The 22,466-nt window shown below is 40.3% G+C and overlaps 1 long non-coding RNA gene across 2 annotated transcripts in view; it reads right to left on the reverse strand.

Moving 5' to 3' along the window:
* LOC132593781 (uncharacterized) overlaps nt 1-22,466 on the reverse strand; it is a 105,982-nt gene that overhangs the window by 55,295 nt on the left and 28,221 nt on the right. For both annotated transcript variants that reach the window (XR_009559610.1, XR_009559611.1), the window contains exons 7-8: nt 19,258-19,321; nt 16,985-17,075 (exon numbers count right to left, since the gene is read on the reverse strand). This is a non-coding gene — a long non-coding RNA (uncharacterized lncRNA). The remainder of the gene's footprint in view (nt 1-16,984; nt 17,076-19,257; nt 19,322-22,466) is intronic.

The following is a 22,466-nucleotide window of genomic DNA, read 5'->3' on the forward strand; positions in this document are numbered from 1 at the left end:
GCGGGGGGAAGACTCGTTAAGCACCCGGGTGACTGCTCAGGCCTCACCGCCCCGAGGCCACACTGAACCCCTCCTGGAGCCACTCTCGGCTTAGCAGCTGGAGAACTTCCCAGGCAGTGTCAGGAGAGGAGACCCGGGATGCTCAGCCCACCCTTCAGAGACGAGACTTCCAGACGGCAGGGGGCCCTAGGTTTGCTTAAAATGTTAATACCATATACATATATGTAAAATCATACATATGAGATAGACATATCTCATATATAATCATATATGTACAAATCATGTCGTATTTATTATTTTATAAACATATGATTTTTATATTTGATGGATTTACCGCATATATATGATTTTCACATATATGTTCTATATGTGATTTCATGCATTTTGCATGATTTTCCATAATCTACATGTAACGTCATGTATACGTTTTGTCATATATCTCTATACGTATACATCTGTACTGGGCCTCCCAGTTAATCAATAAGTTTAGGTTTTGAGAAGAAACTGTTTCCATGAACTATTTCTAGGTACACATTTATGACTCCATGATTTAACAATTTTTGAGCACCTGAAATGTGAGAGACTGCAGATCAGAAGCAATGTAAATAAGCCTGAATGGAGAGCAAAATACAAGAAAATTAAAGTAATAGGTCACTGAGATCAGAAATTTTAATTAGTGCCTCATATAAAATTCAGTTAGTATCATTTAGCTGTTTGAGGAATAATTCTGCCTTAAATTGCATTTTCTGTGCAACTCTTGTGAATATTATCTCCCATGAGCCTATATTAATTTAAGGACACTATAAAGATTGATTCATGAAATATACAACAATAGGTTAGTATCAGCCTGGAATTCCACTTTGGGAGAAGTGATATATATGATTTTCAGAGGAGAAGTAGGGATGCAGCAGAGGCAAGGAAAACTTAGAATGAATTATGACTAGGGACATGTGGAGGACAGTTTGAGAAGTTAAGATAGTAGAAATGCCTATGTAGGTAAATAGCATTGATTAGGAAAAAGAACTCAGTATTGAAAGGAGAAGTCTCCCTTCTTGGCTGGTGACAGCAGAAGTGACAAACAAGGAATGTGGGTATCTCTGTTTGGATATTCGTGGCATTTTCTTATATGAAGTTCATGTCATTCAGTTGGCTGGAAGGCAGTGTCCCAGGGACCCAAGGTTCTCAGTGAGAGAGACAACACCTGTCCAGGTGGCCAAGAGTGGGGGCTTTAGAGACAGACTGATCCAGGTCCCTGCATCAACCCTGTGACCTTGGGCAGGTGAGTTTACCCCCTAAGTTCCAAGTCTCTTGGCTATGAAATGGGGCAGCGATATAACCAATATCCCATCGTGAATATGAGGATTAAATACCATCAAATATGAAACGAGCTTAACCACATACTTAGCACCTCGTGTGGGCTGTGTCATCATCTTGAGAGGACCAAGGAGGAGGCTGACCCTGGAGATCAGGGCTCCTCAGGAAGTGCACCCTCTGGGATATGGAGTCTGCCTGGAATTCCAGCTGAGCCTGAACCACTGGCTGGTGCTTTCTGAACCCAAATGAAAGTATTTTGTGTCCCCAGTTTCAAGAGTGCTGAGCAACATGGTTATGGCTTGCAGTTAAGAATCAGGAAGATAAATCAGAGAGAAAACAAAAGGACCTGGGCACAGATAACTGAATCCTTCTAATTTTCCTATTTGTTATAATCTGTGCTACATTTGGGCGCCAGCCCACATCAGTGCTGGGTTTCAAAGATGAAATGCATTCAGGAAATAGAGCCCAGTACTTCTTCTGAAACTTACTGGCTGGGATCAGTCAGTTATTTAAACCCTTTAGCTCTCATTTTCTCATCCATAAAATGGGACTAGTAATCATAAAAAGAATAAGAAAACTAGATATGGGGATGATCAAAGAGAAAACATATGTGAAGGTAGTACTTGGACAGCTTTTCTTTTTTCTACAGAAATTTCATTTCTTAAATCGCCATTTTCTGGCGCCTACTCATAACAGATCTTCTTCCCCAAAGGGAAGGTGATTCTTCTTGTCAAGTGTTAGAGATCTCCAGGAATCTGAGTGATCACAGGCTTTCTATTGATTGGAAATGCTCCCAGTGTAGGAACCTAAGCCAGGGTCTCCAGAAAGCTGGCCTGGAAGCTTTGCCCGTGACTCACCCTGGGCCACATCCTCAGCTTTCCTGGATGACCATCAACCTAAGAACAGTGGCACATGCTTCTGGACGCGGGCTCTGGACTCAAATTCCAGCTCCGCCACACAGCGAAAGCCAGCAGTTTTCTAAGCACACAAAGAATTTAAGCAAAATCACTGTCCCAATATTAAGGATGATAGTAAATTCATCGCCTATATACATGTTAGACACACATACAGATACAAACACAGATTAGACACATTTCCTGTCCTTTAGGAACACAGAACCTGTCCCTGATTCTCCTCTAATTCTCTTTCCAACACTCACCAATAGCATCCTAAGGTCCAGGTTCAGTGTGTGAGAGCTGTAAATTACAAAATGGGGAAAAGTTTTTCAAGTTTTGAAGGAGACATACATACTCCTTCAATCGATGATGGGAGACTATTCCAGTTTTAAGACATGAGGATGGGAATGCCCCCTTTGGGAGGGTACGCAAAGCAGCAAAAGTGCAAAGCTGACAGAAAGGGAAGTTTGGCTGATCAGGTGTGGCAACTGAGGCAGAAAGCGAGGTGTTATAAAGTCTAATTGCGACACTGTCAAGAAAACGATGTCAAAATTAAGGGAGGGGCTTCCCTGGTGGCGCAGTGGTTGAGAGTCCGCCTGCCGATGCAGGGTACACGGGTTCGTGCCCCGGTCCGGGAAGATCCCACATGCCGCGGAGCGGCTGGGCCCGTGAGCCGTAGCCGCTGAGCCTGCGCGTCCGGAGCCTGTGCTCCGCGGCGGGAGGCGCCGCGGCGGTGAGAGGCCCGCGTACCGCAAAAGAAAAAAAAAGAAAAAAAGTTAAGGGAAAGGAAAAAAGTACCATCAAGACCAATTTTATTATCTTGCTGGCTAATTATTAGCAAGTACCAATAAAAAGGAGGGTATCTAAGGGTGTGTGTGTGAGAGGGAGAGAGAGAAAGAAAGTATAAAAGAAATAAAGTCTAGAACATAGGATAGAAGCAACTAGCTATGGTAGATAAAATATATACACATATGTTACCACGATAGCATAAAATCCTTCCTACAACTGTAAAATATCTTAACAGAGTAAAAACCATCTATAACTTTATGAATACCAACACAAACATACACACATTTTCACAATGTTTTAAAGCTTTTTACAGTGGCATTAAATAATTTTAAATGATTTTATATATATATATATATATATATATATATATATATATATATTTCAAAGATTCCGTTTTGAAACTTAGATAATCCAGGCACATCTTCTCTAGAAGATGCACCCTAGGTAGGGTCTGTAGCAGAACTTGCTATGTGTTCTCCAAGATCTGTTTTCCCCTTCTCCCCTGGTAAACTAATTTTTTGCTGGGCAAATGACTGCCCAAGATAAAGGCAACATTTCCAAGCTCTCCTTGGAGTCAGGACTCAGTTGTGGCCAACGCTATAAGAGAGAAAATTATGCATACGATTTCTAAGCTGTGCCCTTGAAGGAAAAGCATGTGCCCTTCTCTTCCCTTTCTCACTTCCTGGTGGCTGGAGTGCAGACGGGGAGGTGTAGAGCATCTTCGTCTGTGTGAAAAGAACAATCCCCCAGGGACGGTGAAACGCGATACAAGGCACCTGGACCTCTGGTTATTCAGTCTGTGAGCTTGAACATATATGAGTAAAAAACAGCTCTCTCTTTATAAGCTACTTCTATTTTCAGTCTCTTTCACAGAAGCCAAACTTGTATTTTAAGACATCATCTCTCTTCATTTCAAGAGGGCTAACACTATGCTACTACATCTGCACTGATTAACGTGCCAGGGGGTAGGAGTGTCCAGGATAGAAACTATGCCACAACCTCATCCCCAATACAAAGGAGACCGATCAGAATTGCCCTGGTGGCTCCCACTGTTGCTGGCCCCGGGTCCACAAGTTCACCTACAGCTGCCACAGACAATTGCCAGCACGCTGCCAGCTTTGCCCCTCGGGACCCGCATCGCTGGTCTTCCCTGCCTGAGGGCTTTTTCTGGGATCAAGGGAGCTTGCTGCATGTCCCTCAGTGCAACCCACAAGACAGAGGAATGACATGCCTGGGGGTAGCTCTCAAACGAAGGAGGATGGGAGTAGGACGATAAACGCCCAGTCACCTCATCCTTAATTGGAGAATTCGGAGGGGGATTCCCTCACGGCTTTTCAGAGATTGACTCCCCAAGCCCATCTAGACCAAGTTGCCCCAGCGGTAACCTGGTCACTGACAGGCTGACTGGCCTTTCTCCTTTCCCTGTCTCACCTTCCCTCTTGCCTCCGGTCATCTCCTCCCAAATAAACCATGTAGCCGAATCCTTCTTGCAGGATCTGCTGTTGGCAGGACTCAACCCCCCAAATGCCTATCCTCTTGATACTTTCACTCCAAAGATGTCTGAATCGGTTAGAAAGAAAATAATAATTCACCAAAAAAGTACGAAAAATAATCGCACACATTTGTCATCAGGTTGTTTGTATGGAAAGTTTCTTAACTTCTCCTATGTCACAAATCCTACAGAATTTTCCCAGGATGCAAGAATTTCGAACAAAACCTTGCTCACAATGTTAATGATTGTAGGAAAATTTTCTGTTGTAGGAAATAAACATCTCTAACACATCTTAACATAATGATCTATTTAATGCAAAGATTTGGGGCCCAAGTAAAAGTTTGGTCAGCCAGCAAACTAAGTGAACATACAATGCTTCCTAAAGGTCTTCATACTCCATCATTTCCTGTAAAATTATAAATCATCACATGAAGTCGCTTCCTTTACATGTCCCTTCTGAAATATATCAAACTGGGAAAGACGCAAGAAACTCCTTCCCCTGCTTGCCTAAACTTACTATTGAAATACCTTTACAAAAACTCCAATTTCTGGCTTTGATTTTCCTGCGTTCAGAGGAACTTCTTGTACATACACTTGAAAGTTTATGCATTGCCGTAAAAATGTAGTTTACTGGTGGATAATTGCTTTTTGGTTCCTTTGAATGTTAGTAAAAACATAATTCTTATTAATAAGGGAATTCAGTGAATATAAAAATGAGGGAAGAATGGTTTAAAAGCTTTTCATTTCTAAAATGTTTTATTCATATTGCTTTATATTTTTATACACTTAATTTACTGATCTGACTCACCCTCGATTTTAAGAACTATAAACCCTTGAAAGCATAACTGTCATCATAACAGAGGCAGCATTATCTTTCACTTGTCATCTTTCCAATTAGATAATAGATGTACAGAAACTAATCTAATTGTGACACTGCTCTGTGTGTAGTAAACTTCATGGTAACAAATCTTTTATTTTAAAATAGAGGCCTTGGGCTTCCCTGGTGGCACAGTGGTTAAGAATCCACCTGCCAATGCAGGGGACACGGGTTCGAGCCCTGGTCCAGGAAGATCCCACACGCCACAGAGCAACTAAGCCCATGAGCCACAACTACTGAGCCCATGCCACAACTACTGAAGCCTGCGCGCCTAGAGCCTGTGCTCCGCAACACGAGAAGCCACCGCAATGAGAAGCCCGCACACCACAACGAAGAGCAGCCCCGCTGGCTGCAACTAGAGAAAGCCCACGCCCAGCAACAAAAACCCAACACAGCCAATAAATAAATAAGTAAATAAAGAATGCAGAGTTCTTGTCGTGAAGAAATGGTCTACTAACTAGCACATTAAATGCTCTCCTTTGAAGGAAACGCAGTCCAATAACTAGGATAATGAATTTGTGGTAGAGTACCCCTTTAAAAAGAGATGCATTTGATCATCACATTGCATTCAGTGAGACCAAATGGTATAGGTCAATCCTGAGATGTTCTCACTGCCCTACTTATTAAGCCATTTGATTATCTTTGGTCTCTTATTGTTTCCCGTTTTCTAGAAATGAAGGTTAGATCAGCACTTCTCTTGCTAACCTTACACAGGGAAGTACCATCTAGAAGAAACTTGAATGGGCTGGATTTCACCAGCCTGTGGATGCAATTGAGGTCACATTTATTTTAGTGCCAAAATGATGCATATTTGGAGCTCCATCTTCCAAGGCAGATGCTGAGCCATCCACAAAGGGTCCTTGGTCGCTTTCTGGGTACCCAGGGGTGTTGTCTCAAGTCCATCTGTGCTCTCCCACTGCTGCCAGTACTTTCTGTAGGCCCCAGCTCCATCACCCCACCCTGTCCCCCGTCCTGACTAGGGCTCTCTCCTTAGCATCCCCAGCTTTTACTCCCAGCTCTGCTGGACTCTCCCAGGGTCCTATGCCTCAGTAGAAAAAACTGACCTCCCCTCAAAGTATCACCCCTGGGTCCTGGTGTCTCACCAAGTCTCTCAGGAAGTCAGCTCCTTCGGTGTCTTTCTCCCAGCTCCCAATCCAACAAAACAGAAATATCACCGGGGGGAAAAGAAAAAAGATTTCCCCTAAATCTTCAGAGAAGAAACAAAATAAACTCTCTCAAGGGACCTGAACACAGAGGAAATACAATTCTGCTCACTCCTCAGAAAAATTATTGATTATCTTGAGTATCAGGTTAGTCATTTAGAGTGACATTAACTTAAGCAGCTTTCCTGGGGGCAATTCTGCTCCACAATTGAAGGGTTAAATAATTCCCTTTAAGGGGCTCTTCCAAATCAAAGGACCAGACTGTCCCAAATCTCATATCTTCCAACACAGAATATAACATTCTTGCAGTTTGAAACTACTGACTCTGTTCTTAACCTTCTACCACTGCAGTTAAAACATTAAATATTAAATATTGAGGACAAGTTTCAGCAGCACTCAAGCAAGTTCCCAAGCTCTGCATCCCACCCCTCCCCCAATTCCCTGCTCATCAGCCTGGAAATAGAGTTCAATCCAGAGCTACGTGTTGCACAACCCACCGCACCCTGCTTTAACCTTTGTTCAGAGAATATTTAAGATTATTGCCAAAATAATGCTTATCTGAAAGAGAACGTTAAATAAACTAAGCAACATTATGACTATATATATGATCTCTAGAGCAATTTCTCTACTGCACCCCTAGTAGTTTAGAATTTAACTTCATATCCTTCCAAAATTAAAATTAAATAATGAGAGGGTGGCCTAGTAACTTTGAGACCTTTCTGCAATGGTATCACAAGTGTCAGGGAATCTTGCTACTAGCTTTGCCCAACTTAGAATTTATTTTTTAAATTTTGTGTGTGTGTGTGTTTTTTGCTTTTTTTTAAATTAATTTTTATTGGAGTATGGTTGCTTTACAATGTTGTGTTAGCCTCCACTGTACAACAAAATAAATCAGCCATACACATACAGATATCCCCTCCCTTTTGGACTTCCCTCCCATTCCATTTAGGTTACCACAGTGCACTAGGTGAGTTCCCTGTGCTATACAGCATGATCCCATCAGTTGTCCATTTTATACATAGTATCAATAATGTATATGTGTCAATCCTATTCTCCCATTTCCTCCCACCCCACCCCTTTCCCCCTTGATATCCATCATTTGTTCTCTATGTCTGTGTCTCTTCTGCTTTGAAACCAAGATCTTCTATACTATTTTTCTAGATTCCACATATATGCGTTATTATATGATATTTGCTTTTCTCTTTCTGACTTACTTCACTCTGTATGACACTCTCTAGGTCCATCCACGTCTCTACAAATGACCCAATTTCATTCCTTTTTATGGTTGAGTAATATTCCATTGTATATATGTCCCACGTCTTCTTTATCCATTCATCCGATGATGGACACTTAGGTTGCTTCCATGTCCTGGCTATTGTAAATAGAGCTGCAATGAACATTTTGGTACATGACTCTCTTTGAATTATGGTTTTCTCAGGGTATATGCCCAGTAGTGGGATTGCTGGGTCATATGGTAGTTCTATTTTCAGTTTTTTAAGGAACCTCCATACTGTTTTCCATAGCGGCTGTATTAATTTACATTCCAATTTGGAATTTAACTGCACACTAAGGAAGAGATATCCTTAGACATCTTGAAGATTACAGGACAACTAAAGACGGGAAATGTTCTCAGTGGGCAGACTTTTAAGTTCTGGCACTTTCAGTCTACCACATCTCTCCAGAGTGAGATTTGACATTCCATGTTTGATTGTATAAACATGAATAAAGATATGATCTTTATTCTTGTTCAGTGGATCAAACCCCTATGCTAGATGTTCTAGCCAGGGCAATTAGGCAAGAAAAATGAAATAAAAGGCATTCAAATTGGAAAGTAAGAAGTAAAACTATTTCTATTTGCAGTTGACAAGGTCTTATATAAAGAAAATCCTAAAGAACCCACAAAACACTATCAGAGCTAATAAACTAGTTCAACAATATTGGATGATATAACATCTATATATAAAAAATTAGTCTCATATCATATAGCCACTCCAACCTCATTTTGGTTGTTGTTTGCGTGCTGTAGCTCTTTCCCACGATTTTCTCTTTGTTTCTGGTTTCTAACAGTTTGAGTATAATGTGTCTATGTGTGAATCTCTGAATTTAATCTACATGGAGTTTGTTGAGCTCAGATGTGATAAGATAAGACAGGTAGATGAATAAAGACTAATATTTTCAATCAAATTTGAAAGTTTTCAACCATTATTTCTTCAAATATTCTTTCTGCCTCTTTATAATCTCTCTTCTCCTTCTGGCTTTTCAGTGGTCATTAAGTCATGAGAGTGGAGCCCCCATGAATGAGATTTATGCCTTGATAAAAGAGATCCCAGAGACATCCCTCACCCCTTCCACTATGTGAGGATATAGGGGGAAAAATGGCCATCTGTGAATAATGAAGCCCTCACCAAACACTGAATCTGCTGACACCATGATTCTGGACTTGCCAGCCTCCAGAACTATGAGAAATAGATGTTTGTTGTTTATTAGCCACCTAGTCTCTGGTATTTTGTTATAGCAGCCTGAATAGACTAAGACAGTAGTGTCTCACAGGTCTCTGAGACTCTGTTCAGTTTTCTTTGTTCTTCTTTTCTTTCTGTTCCTTGGATGAGATAACCTCAACTGGCCAATCTTCAAGTTCTCAAATTCTGTTTTCTGCTTGCTCAAATCCTCTGTTGAGCACCTCTAGTGAATTTTTTATTACAATTATTATATTTTTCTATGGAGTTTTTAGTTTTAAAATCTGTTTCTTTTTTGATATTCTCTATTTGGTGAGACATCATTCTCATATGTGGCTTCCTCTAATCCTTTGATAATATAAAAAATAACTGAATTAAAGCCTGTTTAATAAGCCCAACATCTGGACTTCCTCAGGAACAATTTCTACTGACTGCTTTTTCCAGTGTATGGGCCATACTTTTCTTTTCCTTACTTTTCGTTCCTTCCTCAGGAACAATTTCTACTGACTGCTTTTTCCAGTGTATGGGCCATACTTTTCTTTCCATACTTATATTATTGCTTAAAAAAATGGCAACTCTGCAAATTAGATTCTACTCCCTTCCTAAGGTTTATTTTTGTTACTATTTGTTGTCATTTGTTGTCTTACTGACTTTTCCGAATTGATTCTGTAAAACCCGTGTTTGTCATTTGTGACCACTGAAGTCTCTCCTCGTTTAGCTTAGTGGTCACCTAATAATTGGACAGAGATTTCCCAAAGTGTCTGGGCCAATAAGTTTCCCAGTTTTTGCCAAGGTACACTGCACATGTTGGTGAATGCCTTCAACTCGCAGTCAGGCAGTTTATAATTCCACCTTAGCCTTCACTTCCCACTGTATAGAGCCCAGAGGTGAGAACTTAGGGCTCTGGCTGATCTTTCCTGAGTATGCGCACAGCTCTGGGCATGTGCACAGCCCCACACATATACATTAACTTCTAGATTTCCAGATGTATGTTGCAGCTTTTCCAAGTTCCCAATGGACATCTCATTCCCCAGCTTTTCCTTTGAAGCTTTTTGGTTAATCTATTTGCCCCAGTTGTTATTTACCACCTCAGGCAGGCACAATGTTAAACAATTGCCTCTGATTATTTTGACAAATACCCCCGGGGAAAAGGCTGTCTGCACCAGGAGAGCTGTAATTACAAGTGGTTCTTTCTCAGAGGCTACCACAGAACTGGGGAGGGAGAGTGGGAATAGGGCAGGTTACAATGTCACTGTTCTTACTAAGATGGAGTCATTTTTCTTGAATAAACTTCCCCAGATCGCTCCAAGCTCTTTGCTAATTGCCAGATTTCTGAAAAAGTTGACTTTGACTTTTTTGCCAGTGTTTTCATTGCTTTAATGGAAGAAAGATTGTTTGGAGGTACTTACTACCCCATTTTTGCTGAAGTCCCATCCCCATTCCCCAATGCAATGCATATTGTTTTTATTCATTTATTTGAGCAAAAATTTTGCTCAATTTGGGAATCTTGTTTTCCTTAGGACTTCATTTAATATACATTACTAATAAAAATTTTATTTAAACCTATGAACACATGTAATTTTGGTCAAGTAGCATTTTACAAAAGGAAGCATTTTAGTCACAAAATCCCATAATAGTCATGTGCACACACACAAATGAAAACATCCCTCACGCACACACAACGGCTATTGTGCCCTCAGTGTTCACTAATTTCTGTTCCTACATGCTTATCAACTAGTTTGCCTCGAATAATGCAGAAGAAACAAGTAGAAGCTAAAATGTGGTAGAAGCTGTAATTTCTGTAAGAATAATGACCCTACCACCTCATGCCACCACCCTTCAATCTTCATCAGAAACTCTGGTCTTCAGTAGTCGAAGAGAAAAGAAACTGGAAATGCAATAAGGCTCTCTTCACATCTCTCTCTGGTGAGAAACAGAAGACAAAGATCTAAGACTTTATGATATCCAGAGCAGCTTCTGGTGTGGCCTATGCTTCTATGTGGCACATTCAGGTCATCCAATTCTTGACCCGTCCAATGTGGATTCTTCAACTTATAGACTTTACTGCAAACCTGGGAAAACTTCCATTGTACAAGGTAGAGATTGCGTTGCTAATGTTGGGCCAGTTTCAGGTGTGCTAATTACTAACAAGAAAAGGTGTTAAACCTCAAAATATGCAGGTGAAAAAAAGTAAAGTCTATTTGCATCAAATTTACCTTTCAAATGTTATTCCTCTTGAAGCAGCATGATGTTATTCTACAACAAGGGGTGGGAAGCATCAAAGCAGTGCTGTCTGTTTGTAAGATGAGGCACATTTGGGGTTTCCTTTTTGAGTAACAACTCTAGAAGGCCCTTGTAGCAGCACGTATAAAACATACCAATGAAGATCCCTGGCTCCGGATGCGGCCTGCCAGAAGCTGAGGAGTGTTCACGTTAAACACAATAATAACTTTGTGGACTAGACAACATTCATGCAACTGAAAACAACATACGGTCTTCAATAAAATGAAAGGTACACTAGGAAAGGGCAGCTCTGAAGAATACTTTTAAGAAATAGGCATGGAAAAAAAAAGAAAAAGTAGGCATGGAATTAAATTCAACATTCTTCTCCTAATTCAAAACAAAAAACAGAACAAAAAAAAACCTAGGAATGTTTATGTGTCTTTGTTATTCTAAGAAATTCATGAGGGGAAAATTTATGTGACTATACTTTCTTCTACCACCCCCCAAAAAATGTTAAGAGCGCACCTTAAACCACAAAGATAAAAGAGAAGCAGAATATTTAAGAGCTGTTAGAAGGTATAAGAATCCAACTCATTACACACAAGTTTACTGTCACCAACCCCTATCTGCCAATCGAAGTTCTGTGTCTCCAATCTCTAGCCTGTCTCAGGACCCATCTTAAAAATCTGAGAAATCACGCTTTGAAAATGTACTTCTCATTGGTGCTGTACCCAATCCCAGACAGAGTTGTGGAAATCAGCACGTACTATTTGCCTGGAAGAGTAAACATCTCTCTCACTGCTTCCTTTTGAAAATTCTACATAGTGTTTTTCAGAAGAAATCATTTACATGTAAGATGTAATATGGAGCTGTGAAGTGTAGTCATGGAAACCATGATGGTAGAGAAAAAAAGAGAGATTTGGGGATTTAGTGAGTGTTTTTGATTTTTCAAATACAATAGTCCGCTTAGCAAAATAAGTCGTGCCATATGGTGAACTGTGTGTGGTAATTTTCTAAGCTTGCAAATAGAATTCTGCAAAATGTGATCAACTGCTAAGTCACTGCACTCCGAGGAAGCCTGAATTCCACAATTGCTCACTGTTCCCAGGGGTACTAGATGCCAACACTATACATACTGCAAACAAACAAACAATGCTTAGGATCTAATTTTAAGAACCCTCCAATAAAGACGCATGGGATAGGACGGACGTTCACTAAAATCATTCAACTTGAGAAACAGAGAAACAGTTGGTTTCAGAAGGTCGTAGGCTTCTTTGAAAACTCACTGCTGATTGTCTCTCTGAAACTCAAACTGCCCTGAGATTCAGTTCTTGCCCTCTCTCCACCACCCACAGTCCATAATATTGGCATTATTCCCTTCTAAAAGTGAGCATTTTCTATGTCTCTAAATATAAATCAGCTTTTTCTACAAAGAAAACAATCGCAAAAGTTCAGTGATAAGAAAAAGCATCTATTACTTTTTTATGCAACGGCAAGTTGGCTGAGGCAGTTCTGCTTTGGACTCCAGGTCTGTGGGTTGAGGACAGCTCTGCTCCATGCATTTGACACCAGACCCCAGGCCGGAGGGCCAGCAGCTACTCCAGCAGGTCTTTCCATGGCTATAGCCAAAGTGCAAGAGAATAAGCCCAACCACGCAAACATGTTTTAAGCCTCTTCTTGCATCTCATCTGCTAACATCACATTGGCCGAGTAATTTGCAGAGTCAAGCCCAACGTCAAGGAGAAGTGGCATATGCTATTCTCATGGAGGTAGAGAATAGCACATAATAAGCCAATGTACCACAGTGCACCTTTTTGTTCTCATGTATTCTCCATCTTCCCACACGCGAAATATACTCATCGCACTACACTCCTCAAGTCACAGCATCAGGCTTAACACCACGACCTCATGATCTACATCTGGTCTGAATGCAGCTCCGTTTGATTCACCGGGCCATGAACTAAAAGCACAATTTGCCCATCCCCACACACCCAATACAAAATGATGAAACTTGGATAGAGTACCACAATAAATACTCCTATTTTTTAAAGGAGTATATGATAGTTCACTTGTCCATAACAAATCAGGAGTCCTGCAGAGCAAACGCTGTCAGGTCTTCAAACTGGATAGGGAACTTAAATGATTGCTTGCTAACTGCTCTTTCCCTACAGATAGACCGAAATAAGATATATATAACGATATCATGTAACTAGTGGGAATAAAAGCAATAGTGAACGATACCTGCGCACACCCCATAGGAGAAAGATGAGCCTTCCTGCACAAGAATACTCAATGGAAACCTTTACCTGTGTAATCATGTGAGTTGAGAAAAGGTGATTTGCTTCGTTCTCAGTGAATATGGAACCCATAAATAACAGAGTCATGGGTTATGGTTCCTGATAAGACCCTGGCTCTGTTTCCTGGTAGTGGTTCTTAGTCCACTGTCCCCATAGACTTCGAGTTGGCCCTCTTGGGGCTTCTGCCATTGCCATCATCCTGCTTGACTAATTCTGAAGAGGGCATTTGAAAATAAGTCTTTCTTGGCCTCTGAGCAGGGATTTTTTGGGGGGTGGGGTGGGGCTGTTTTGCCTTTTTTTTTTTTAAGATCAATTCCTGACTATATAAAGTTGGGAAGCAAGAGATTTCTTTTTTTGCATTTTTCTTTTTTTTTAAATTTTTTAATTAAAAACAATTTTTTTGGTGTAGAAATTTCATTTTTTTTAAATTGGAGTATAGTTGCTTTACACTGCTGTGTCAGTTTCTGCTGTGCAGCAAAGTGAATCAGCCATACGTATACATAAAGCCCATCTTTTTTGGATTTCCTTCCCATTTAGGTCACCACAGAGCACCGAGTAGAGTTCCCTGTGCTATACAGTAGGTTCTCATTAGTTATCTATTTTATACATAGTAGTGTATATATGTCAATCCCAATCTCCCAGTTCATCTCACCCACCCCTCTTTCCCCCTTGGTATCCACATGTTTGTTCTCTATGTCTGTGTCTCTACTTCTGCTTTGCCAAAAAGATCATCTATATCATTTTTCTAGATTCCACATATATGCGTTAATATACGATATTTGTTTTTCTCTTTCTGATTTCACCACAAGAGATTTTTTTTTACATCTCTGTGTCGGTGTCTTTCAGTCTAGGCTGGTAGCACTTTTGCTAATACTGGTCTCTCAAAAGAGTGGTTTGTTTTCTATGTAATTAATTCTAGTTAAATCCAAGTGCCAAGAGTCACACTCATAATACATTCCAAGGCATGTCTCTCTCTAGACTTAATTTCAGGTACTTTGGGTACATTAATCTTCTGTGGGAACTTGCTCTCAATTTTTCTAGAAGCCCTTTTGTCTAGCTGAGACTATCTACTAACCCACACATTCTATGCATACGTCTTAACAAAGGATGTTAGACCCAATGTTAATTTGGTCTTTAAAAACACCACATCTTTGTTTTAATTTTAAAAAACTATTTTATTTTTCAAACTTGAGATTTCTGGTCTCTTTATAGTCCCTCTAAATCCTCCTTGCTAATCAACCAGCGTTTACTGAGCTTATCTTTTTCCTGTAGCACTTTGTTTCAAAAGCTCGTGCTTTTGAAATCTCCTAACTAAATGCTACAAGTATATTAGGTACATTTTCTGACTTCTCAGTTACTGCGAAGCAACAGTTTTATCAAATATTTTGTCATTTTAGAACACAAATGACCATTTTTACAGCCTCCCATAATAGTTTCCCCATTACCCCCTGTGTGGTCCCAAAGCCAAACCCAAGCCAAAGATTTGAGGTTTTGATACGGCAGCATCTCATTTTCTTACCAACTTATATACCAGTCAGTTATGGCTACAGCAATGCTACATTTATTTCCATATGTATGTATTTTCATGCTGACTACTGTTGAGCTGATTCAGGATGAATTTAGCTGCGGTGGCTTTATATTCGGCTGTAGCTTGACCGAGCCTGGCCCCATGTGGCATCAGATATCTAGGAAATGTTCTCCTGGTAGAGGCTGGGGCTGGGAGACAATGCTCCACGCATCACTCATGTGTCTGCACATCTTATAAGCAAAGGCACTGACAGCCTTTACTGTGGACTATTTTTTTCAAAGACGTATGGTAAACAGACTTAGAAGATAGAAATAGGTTCTCCTACAGAATAAAAGGGAAACATACTGACTGCCCATTATAAAAGATTTGGGTTCCCTAAGCTCAGGGTTTCTCTCTTGTAATGCAACTCACTACAAGTGCAGGTGTCAGCTGGTCCTCTTCATATCACCCTGTGGGAACTGGGGTTTGGGAAAACAACACAAGAAAAGGCTGATACTCTGTAATTGCTGTAATAAAGCTCTTTGTCTGATGTGGGAGCCTTATGTCTTCTGCCAGCATCCATGAAACTGTGGCAGAATAATTTTTAGCTTGCAAATAGGGTTAAATATCAGACCTATTATAGTTCCTGACCATCAGAAGCAAAGCAAGTCACACAGCCAAGCCCAACATCAATGGGAGGAGGAAGTATAATTCTCCCATGGAAGGAGGGCAGAAGGGAAGGTAGGAAGTGAATATTTTCTGAGTAACAACCTGTACCTATTTAACATTTCTTCTCATTTCGAATATTACATGAATTTTACTGGGAAAACAATAATATATAAGTGATGAGTCTTGGCAGGATTGAGAAAAAAGTAAAAATTTCAATGGACCAAACTCCACAGCGTTTTTCTTTTTCTATCTCTTATGGACACAATTTCTCCTTCCTTACTTTGCAGATTTTCTTATTACTTTCCCCTTCTCCCATTAAAGTATTTTCTCAGATATTCCATGCCAGCTAAAGTTTCAATATTGGCAGTATTTATGAAAGTCTTTAAAATAAAAAGAAAATCCCAAAATGGCATTTCAGGGTTAAAGTTGAGTGAAAAGAAGCCAGTGTGACCTCCAAGGGTTCTCTAAAACCAAACCAGAAAGGCAGTAAATGTCATTCCTCTTTACATATCCACCACCAGTAGGATTCAACAGCAGCAGGTATTACTGATGACAGCGTGGTGAAGGACGAGTTTAATTTAGCTGGTACAGTATGCCATGATCTCACTTGCTCAAACCATGATTGTTAAGTCAACAGCTTTTGTAACAAATTAACCTATTTCCTCAAACTCATATAACTACAAGGGATTCACAGAATACCAGAAGCAAACTTACCCCTCTGGTACAACAGGTACCAGATAGGTACTTCCTACTCAGTTTCAGTAACACTGGACAAAAGGCTTGCAAACACATGACAGATTAGATACTGGAGTTAAAGTTAGGTGATGATTTCTCATCAACAGGAAAGGTAATTGAAACTCCAAGAATTTAAGCATTTAATAAAAAATAAAAGTCATGCCAAATTAGGATTAAAATCAAAACTTGCCGACCAGTATTTTATCTCCTATATTTCTAGTCTACCTACCAATCACACACAAGAAATGTTGAAAACAAACACCAGTCAAATCCTCAGCTCTTGCGTAATGTTTAATCTTTTTCATTGTGTGCAGTTATCATCATAATTTCAATATCTGTCTTATACCTCATTCTCACTGAACAGGTATTATATTGAAGGCCAACTATTACAAGAGCAAAGGGACTATTCTAGGCACATGGATGCTAGTGTAGCCCCAACACCTGCTTACTGATTCACTTGATGTTAGTCTTATTCTTATCTGAGGCTCTCAGATACCAAGAGCTTTGGTTTATTTGAAGGCATCTTCCCAAACTGAACAAGAAAAGTCATCTGGTTTTGCACTCACCTTTCAAGTGTAATGGACAGAATTAAAGACTGATGAAAGCACACGAGGTGGGCTGGGGTCAAGTGAGCCATCATGACTGGAACCCAATGTCCTACAGTGGGGAAAAGACCAGAGAGGTAAATAAGAGCTAAACTGTAGGGTTCTTTGAATGCTAGGTTGGCAAGTGTCTCTCACTAACGGTTTTAAAGCAGAAAAATGACATGATCTACCTCTTAGGAAGACCTCTCTGGAGAGATCTGAGCCTGGTGGTCAGGACAGTTAGGAGATAATCACTGAGCCCTTGGGAAGAGGTTACTGAGGGCCTGAAAAGGTGGATCTAATGGAGGGGGCATTACAGAGATGGACTTGACTAAACTTAGTGACTAGTCTTATAAATTTATAAATTTCTAACAACATTATAAAAATGCTTAGAGGCAATGAATATTTTTAACAAAATAAGAAAAGTATAGAGAAAAATGTGAGTATCCATTCACCTACCACCCAGCTTAAGATATAAAATGCTACAAATATAATTGAAGCCCACTATATGCTCTTCCCCAAACCCAATCCCTCCCTCTTGACCACAGGCTACCTCTATCCTAAATTTAGTATCTATCCATATTCTCTTTTTTCTCTTCCTCCATCCCTTTTCTTGTCTGCTGTAACCACTATGTTTGTTCAGTAAAGAAATATTCTCTTGCTAAACCACAACTTTAAATATTTGCTTGTAGTGTGTCCAAATTCTAGATGAATTTTCTAACTGGTCTCTTCCTTTTGTACACATAGGGCTTCTCCCACTATGGTTCTAGCAATCCCCTTCTTCACATGTCATAAAGTTACATATTTTTCCCATTTACGCGTTAGACATTTGTCATACACCAATTATTTGCCAGCTACTCTGCTAGGGACTGGAAATACAATAGACATGGTAGGCCCACTGTAATTGCTTAGTAGGTATTTACTGAATGAGTGAATAATAGGCTCTATTCTTGCCCTTGAAAGCTTACAGAATAAGGAAAGAGAAAGACACAGCCACGAGGTGATAAATGATATTAGAGTAATAAAGGGCTATGGGAATACTAGCCGAGATATCCAACAAAAGGTCGTCCCCTGGTTTATTCCATGGTATATCAGAACACTGTCACTTCATCTGATGACTTGCCACTTAAACATTTCCAGACTACTACCATTCCTGCACCTTCACAAGGTAAAGACGTAAAGAAAATACGCTTACTTGTCAAGATGAGACCACCCCCCAGAAGATATTCCAGTACTGGCCAGACAATGTCCACTTCCCCCAGTGTGGCAGTGGAGAGACATCATCAGCTCATCGCCAGACATCACCTTGAGCCCCACCTTGACCAATCCCCGGAAGCTCTGTGCATGCAAGGGCCCCTCCAGAGAGATTTCCCTGCATCCCCACTTCCAGTAGTGGGGACCTGCCTTGACTACAATGTAGAGGCGGATCACTTATCACAGTTACCCAACAATAACAATGATATACCAAAACTAGTGACAATGACTAGCAAATATTGAGCACTTACTATATAAGTGATACGTATATAAAAATTCGCATGTGGTATCTCATGTAATCCTTACAGACTCTCCATTAAACATCAGGTCTCACCCACTTCAGATCTAGGGACACATACAAACTGAAAGTGAAGGGAGGGAAAAAGGTATCCCATGCAAATGGAAATCAAAAGAAAGCTGGAGTAGCAATACTCATATCAGACAAAATAGACTTTAAAATCAAATGACAAAATCCTTTGAATCTAAGCCCTAGGACAATAACACCAATTGAAAGTGTGTATTATATTGGGTTTTTCTGTAAATTCAAAGTCAGAGATGCTCTTATAATATTTCTAAGAAATCAATATATCTTGAACATCATGTATTAAAACAAAGAAAAAAGTAAAATAAAAAAAAATTCAGGTCTCATTATTTCCCCCCATATTTCCTGGAAAGTTTCCCAACTCACCCTCAAGATTGTCAAGTAATCTGTCCGAAGAGATAGAGCCAGAAAAGGCAGAGGTATGCCAATCTGAAAGCTTCCAATCCTTTAGGAAATTGTTATGATAATGATAGGAAGTTTTAGTGCCATTAGCAACAAATTATTGACAAAACAGTAGTAATAGTAACAGTCATAGCAGTGTGCCTGAAAATGGGACAGCCTGGGCAGAAAGAGAAGTGATCCTTGGTGGAGGAGACCCCTACCAAATGCAAGTTCGGGGACTGTATTGACTGCATTGCTCCTTTGTTTAGCAGACAACCAAGAGTAGGTAAGGACTCACCTTCTCTCCGCTTGTCACACCAGGCAGTGGTTTCATACTGAGGCAGCAAACCCTCTGCTGTGACCTGTGTTAGTAACAGAAAATTCATTTCTATAGTTCCCTTATGGTTTCTAGAGACAATTATATTTATATATATATATATATATATATATATATATATATTTTTTTAAGCTTGGCTGATTTTATTCACGGATTCCACCCAATAGTTGACACATTACAAGTGGCATAAGTCCATATTTTGTAATGTGTATCAACATCTCACAGTTATGAAGTATTGCATTCCAGAGTAGAAAGGTCTTTTTAAAATGATATGCATCTGTGACAGTCTGGCTCAGAGCATCCAGCTGTAGACCCGTGCTGCTGATGGGAGCCAGGGTGTCCTCACTGGTCCTTGCTGGCTGAGGGCTCACAGAGGTCCCCTGGGACACCACAGAGGCAGAGTGGCAATCGGTCTCACCTCAGGTGTCAGTGACAGTGGGTGGTAGAGGCTGCAGAGAGCAATGAACTCATGGAAGAAAGGGACTTATAAATTTTATAAATTCTCAGGGCACGTGGCCTATTCTTTAGTATTTTTTTTAGGACCGAATAATTAACTCCCTTTAGGCACGACCTTCTCAAGAAAAGTTTCCACAGAAGGTATAATATATGAGCTAGATGTTCAAGGAAAAATAAGAATTCACCAGGTGGCAAAGTGGGTGAAGGCCCAGCAGATGCAAAAACATAAAGGCACTAGGATGTTCTCAGCCTTTGTCGAGATGAGCTGTGAGGTGTACATGCATTTGTATGTGAAATCATCTATTTATCAGGTTGTGTAGGGCTTTTTCTTAAATGTTATATCAGGATTATATTTTAAATTCTTGAAATACCATTTATAAAATGGTATTCTCTCACACAGAGTGGGTCCCAATTTATTTAATCATTCCTTCATTGTGGGCAGTTAGGTTTTTCCCAACCTTTCTGTGTTATAAGCAAGGCTCCAAAGAATATCAATGTGTATAAATTTCCATCTGACTTTTTGATAACTGATTTAGAGTGCATTCCCAGAAGTGGAAATACTCTGCAAAGGGGAATGGAAGTATATGACCTTCTGGATGTGTATCAATAAATTGCTTTCCAGAAAAGCTTACATCATCTGACTTTCCATTCACCTATGCAAGAGAGTGCTTGTTTCACTTAACGATTTCCACTTTGGGGTATTAATTTTATCAAAACTTGCTAATGTCATTGAGCTGAAATAGCATCATTTTGAATTGTTATCTCTTTGAACTTTTTCTTCCTAATATAAAATAGTCGTCATTTGGTCATTGTGAGTAGTAACACCCCTCTTCTTTTGGAAAGGGTGCTCTGTCAAGGAGAATATCAATTTCTGCATTGCTTCTATCTACAGGCTAAAGAGTGGAAAGGAGTGCTACTTCCTAACATTGTGACCTGGTCTAAAGGGGGCGTAGGGAGGGACTTTAATTCCCAAACTTCTGCCTGGTGTTGGAATAACAAAAGTTGCTGAGTCTGTTGTTTGGTAAGGCCCTAGGGATGATCTGGAAGCAGAAGGATGAGAAAAGAAGAATGGACATTGCTCTGCGTGATAATGTAATTCTCTACATTATCTGTAGGAAAAGTCTCTTCTTCCTTATTATCTAAAAAGTACCATCTGCCATTGGGTGATGTGTATGTGCATGTGTGTTCTGTTCACAATTATATAAGTCAAATTTTACATGGTCACATGTGACAGAAACTGAACTCGAAATAGCTGAGGCAATAATAAGATTTGTTGGTGCCAGTAACTGAAACTTATGGGCTCGATCCAGGAATTAAAACAAGGAGCACAAGCCCTATCATTTTCTTGCTCCTTGTTTAGACTTCCTTTTCCACTGTGCTGGCTGGCTTCATTCTCAAGCAGGCTTTCTCCATATACCTGTCCACGTGGCCCTCACCAGCTCCAGATTTTCAGGGACCTTAGTGTCCAAAATCCCAAAAGGAGAGGGTACCTCTTTTCCAATCATTTCAGGAAAAGTCCTGGAGGGGGATCTGATGGGTCCATCTCAAAAATTGTACCCATTTTTGTACCAATCACCAAAACCAGGAAGGATATTTCACTCTCCCTACTCTTGGAGCCAAAGAATAGGGTCAACCTCATCTGGACCACCTGGGCTAAGAATTGGGTCCCATAAAAGGATGCTGGGACGGGGGTGTGCTCGTAGATGTTTAACAGTTGGTTCTCTCAAGTACGAAAAAAGCCCTGATTTGTCGCAATTGCTGACTGCCATGGTGTAAACACTCCTACTATGACTGACTGCAAACTACCAACAAGACACGTGAAAGAAGAGTTGGGAAGAGATGCACAGCATTGGCTCCTTCACACCACTGTGGCTGGACCAAAGAAGAAGACTCAAGCAAAAAGCACCAGGTCCCTTCTAAATTGTCCTACCGAATCTCCCAACCCCACTCCGCGTATACTTCCTACACTTCAAATACAACAAAATATTACTATAGTCAGTTCGACTGATAAACTAGACTTTGGGAAATTACATCTCAGGAGATACTCTGATATGGAGAAGAAGATGGAACCAGGAGACAACTAAACCTTATGACAGAGAATAGAGTTTTCCTAAAGTGGGGTGGAGATTTTGTAGATAATCAACAGAATCACGGCTTTTCTTAAGCTCATCGGTAGGCTGAGATTACAAGGTTAATTGTGGCTGAGAGAGGAGTAAAAGCAAAAACCATCTGAAGGAGAGGAAAGACATCCGAGCACAGGCTCTTGCTCTGATACAAAGCAAAACTCTGCTACAGTTGGTCAAGACTGAAGCAGCACCCTCCAGCAAGATGCCCACCACGAGCCTCACACTGAGGTACAAGCAAAGTCAGTTTCCCACTGAAGGAAGAACAAGCATGAGAAGAGACCCTCTTTATGCTGAAGGCACACACTGTGCTGAAAGCTAAGAGTAGAGCAGAATATTTCCTCTTTGATTTCTTCAGTGATCACCTCGTTATTAAGTAGTGTATTGTTTAGCCTCCATGTGTTTGTATTTTTTACAGATCTTTTCCTGTAATTGATATCTAGTCTCACAGCGTCGTGGTTGGAAAAGATACTTGATACAATTTCAATTTTCTTAAATTTACCAAGGCTTGATTTATGACCCAAGATATGATCTATCCTGGAGAATGTTCCATGAGCACTAGAGAAAAATGTGTATTCTGTTGTTTTTGGA

Source organism: Globicephala melas, chromosome 17 (assembly GCF_963455315.2).
Source record: "Globicephala melas chromosome 17, mGloMel1.2, whole genome shotgun sequence".
Taxonomy (NCBI): Eukaryota; Metazoa; Chordata; class Mammalia; order Artiodactyla; family Delphinidae; genus Globicephala; species Globicephala melas.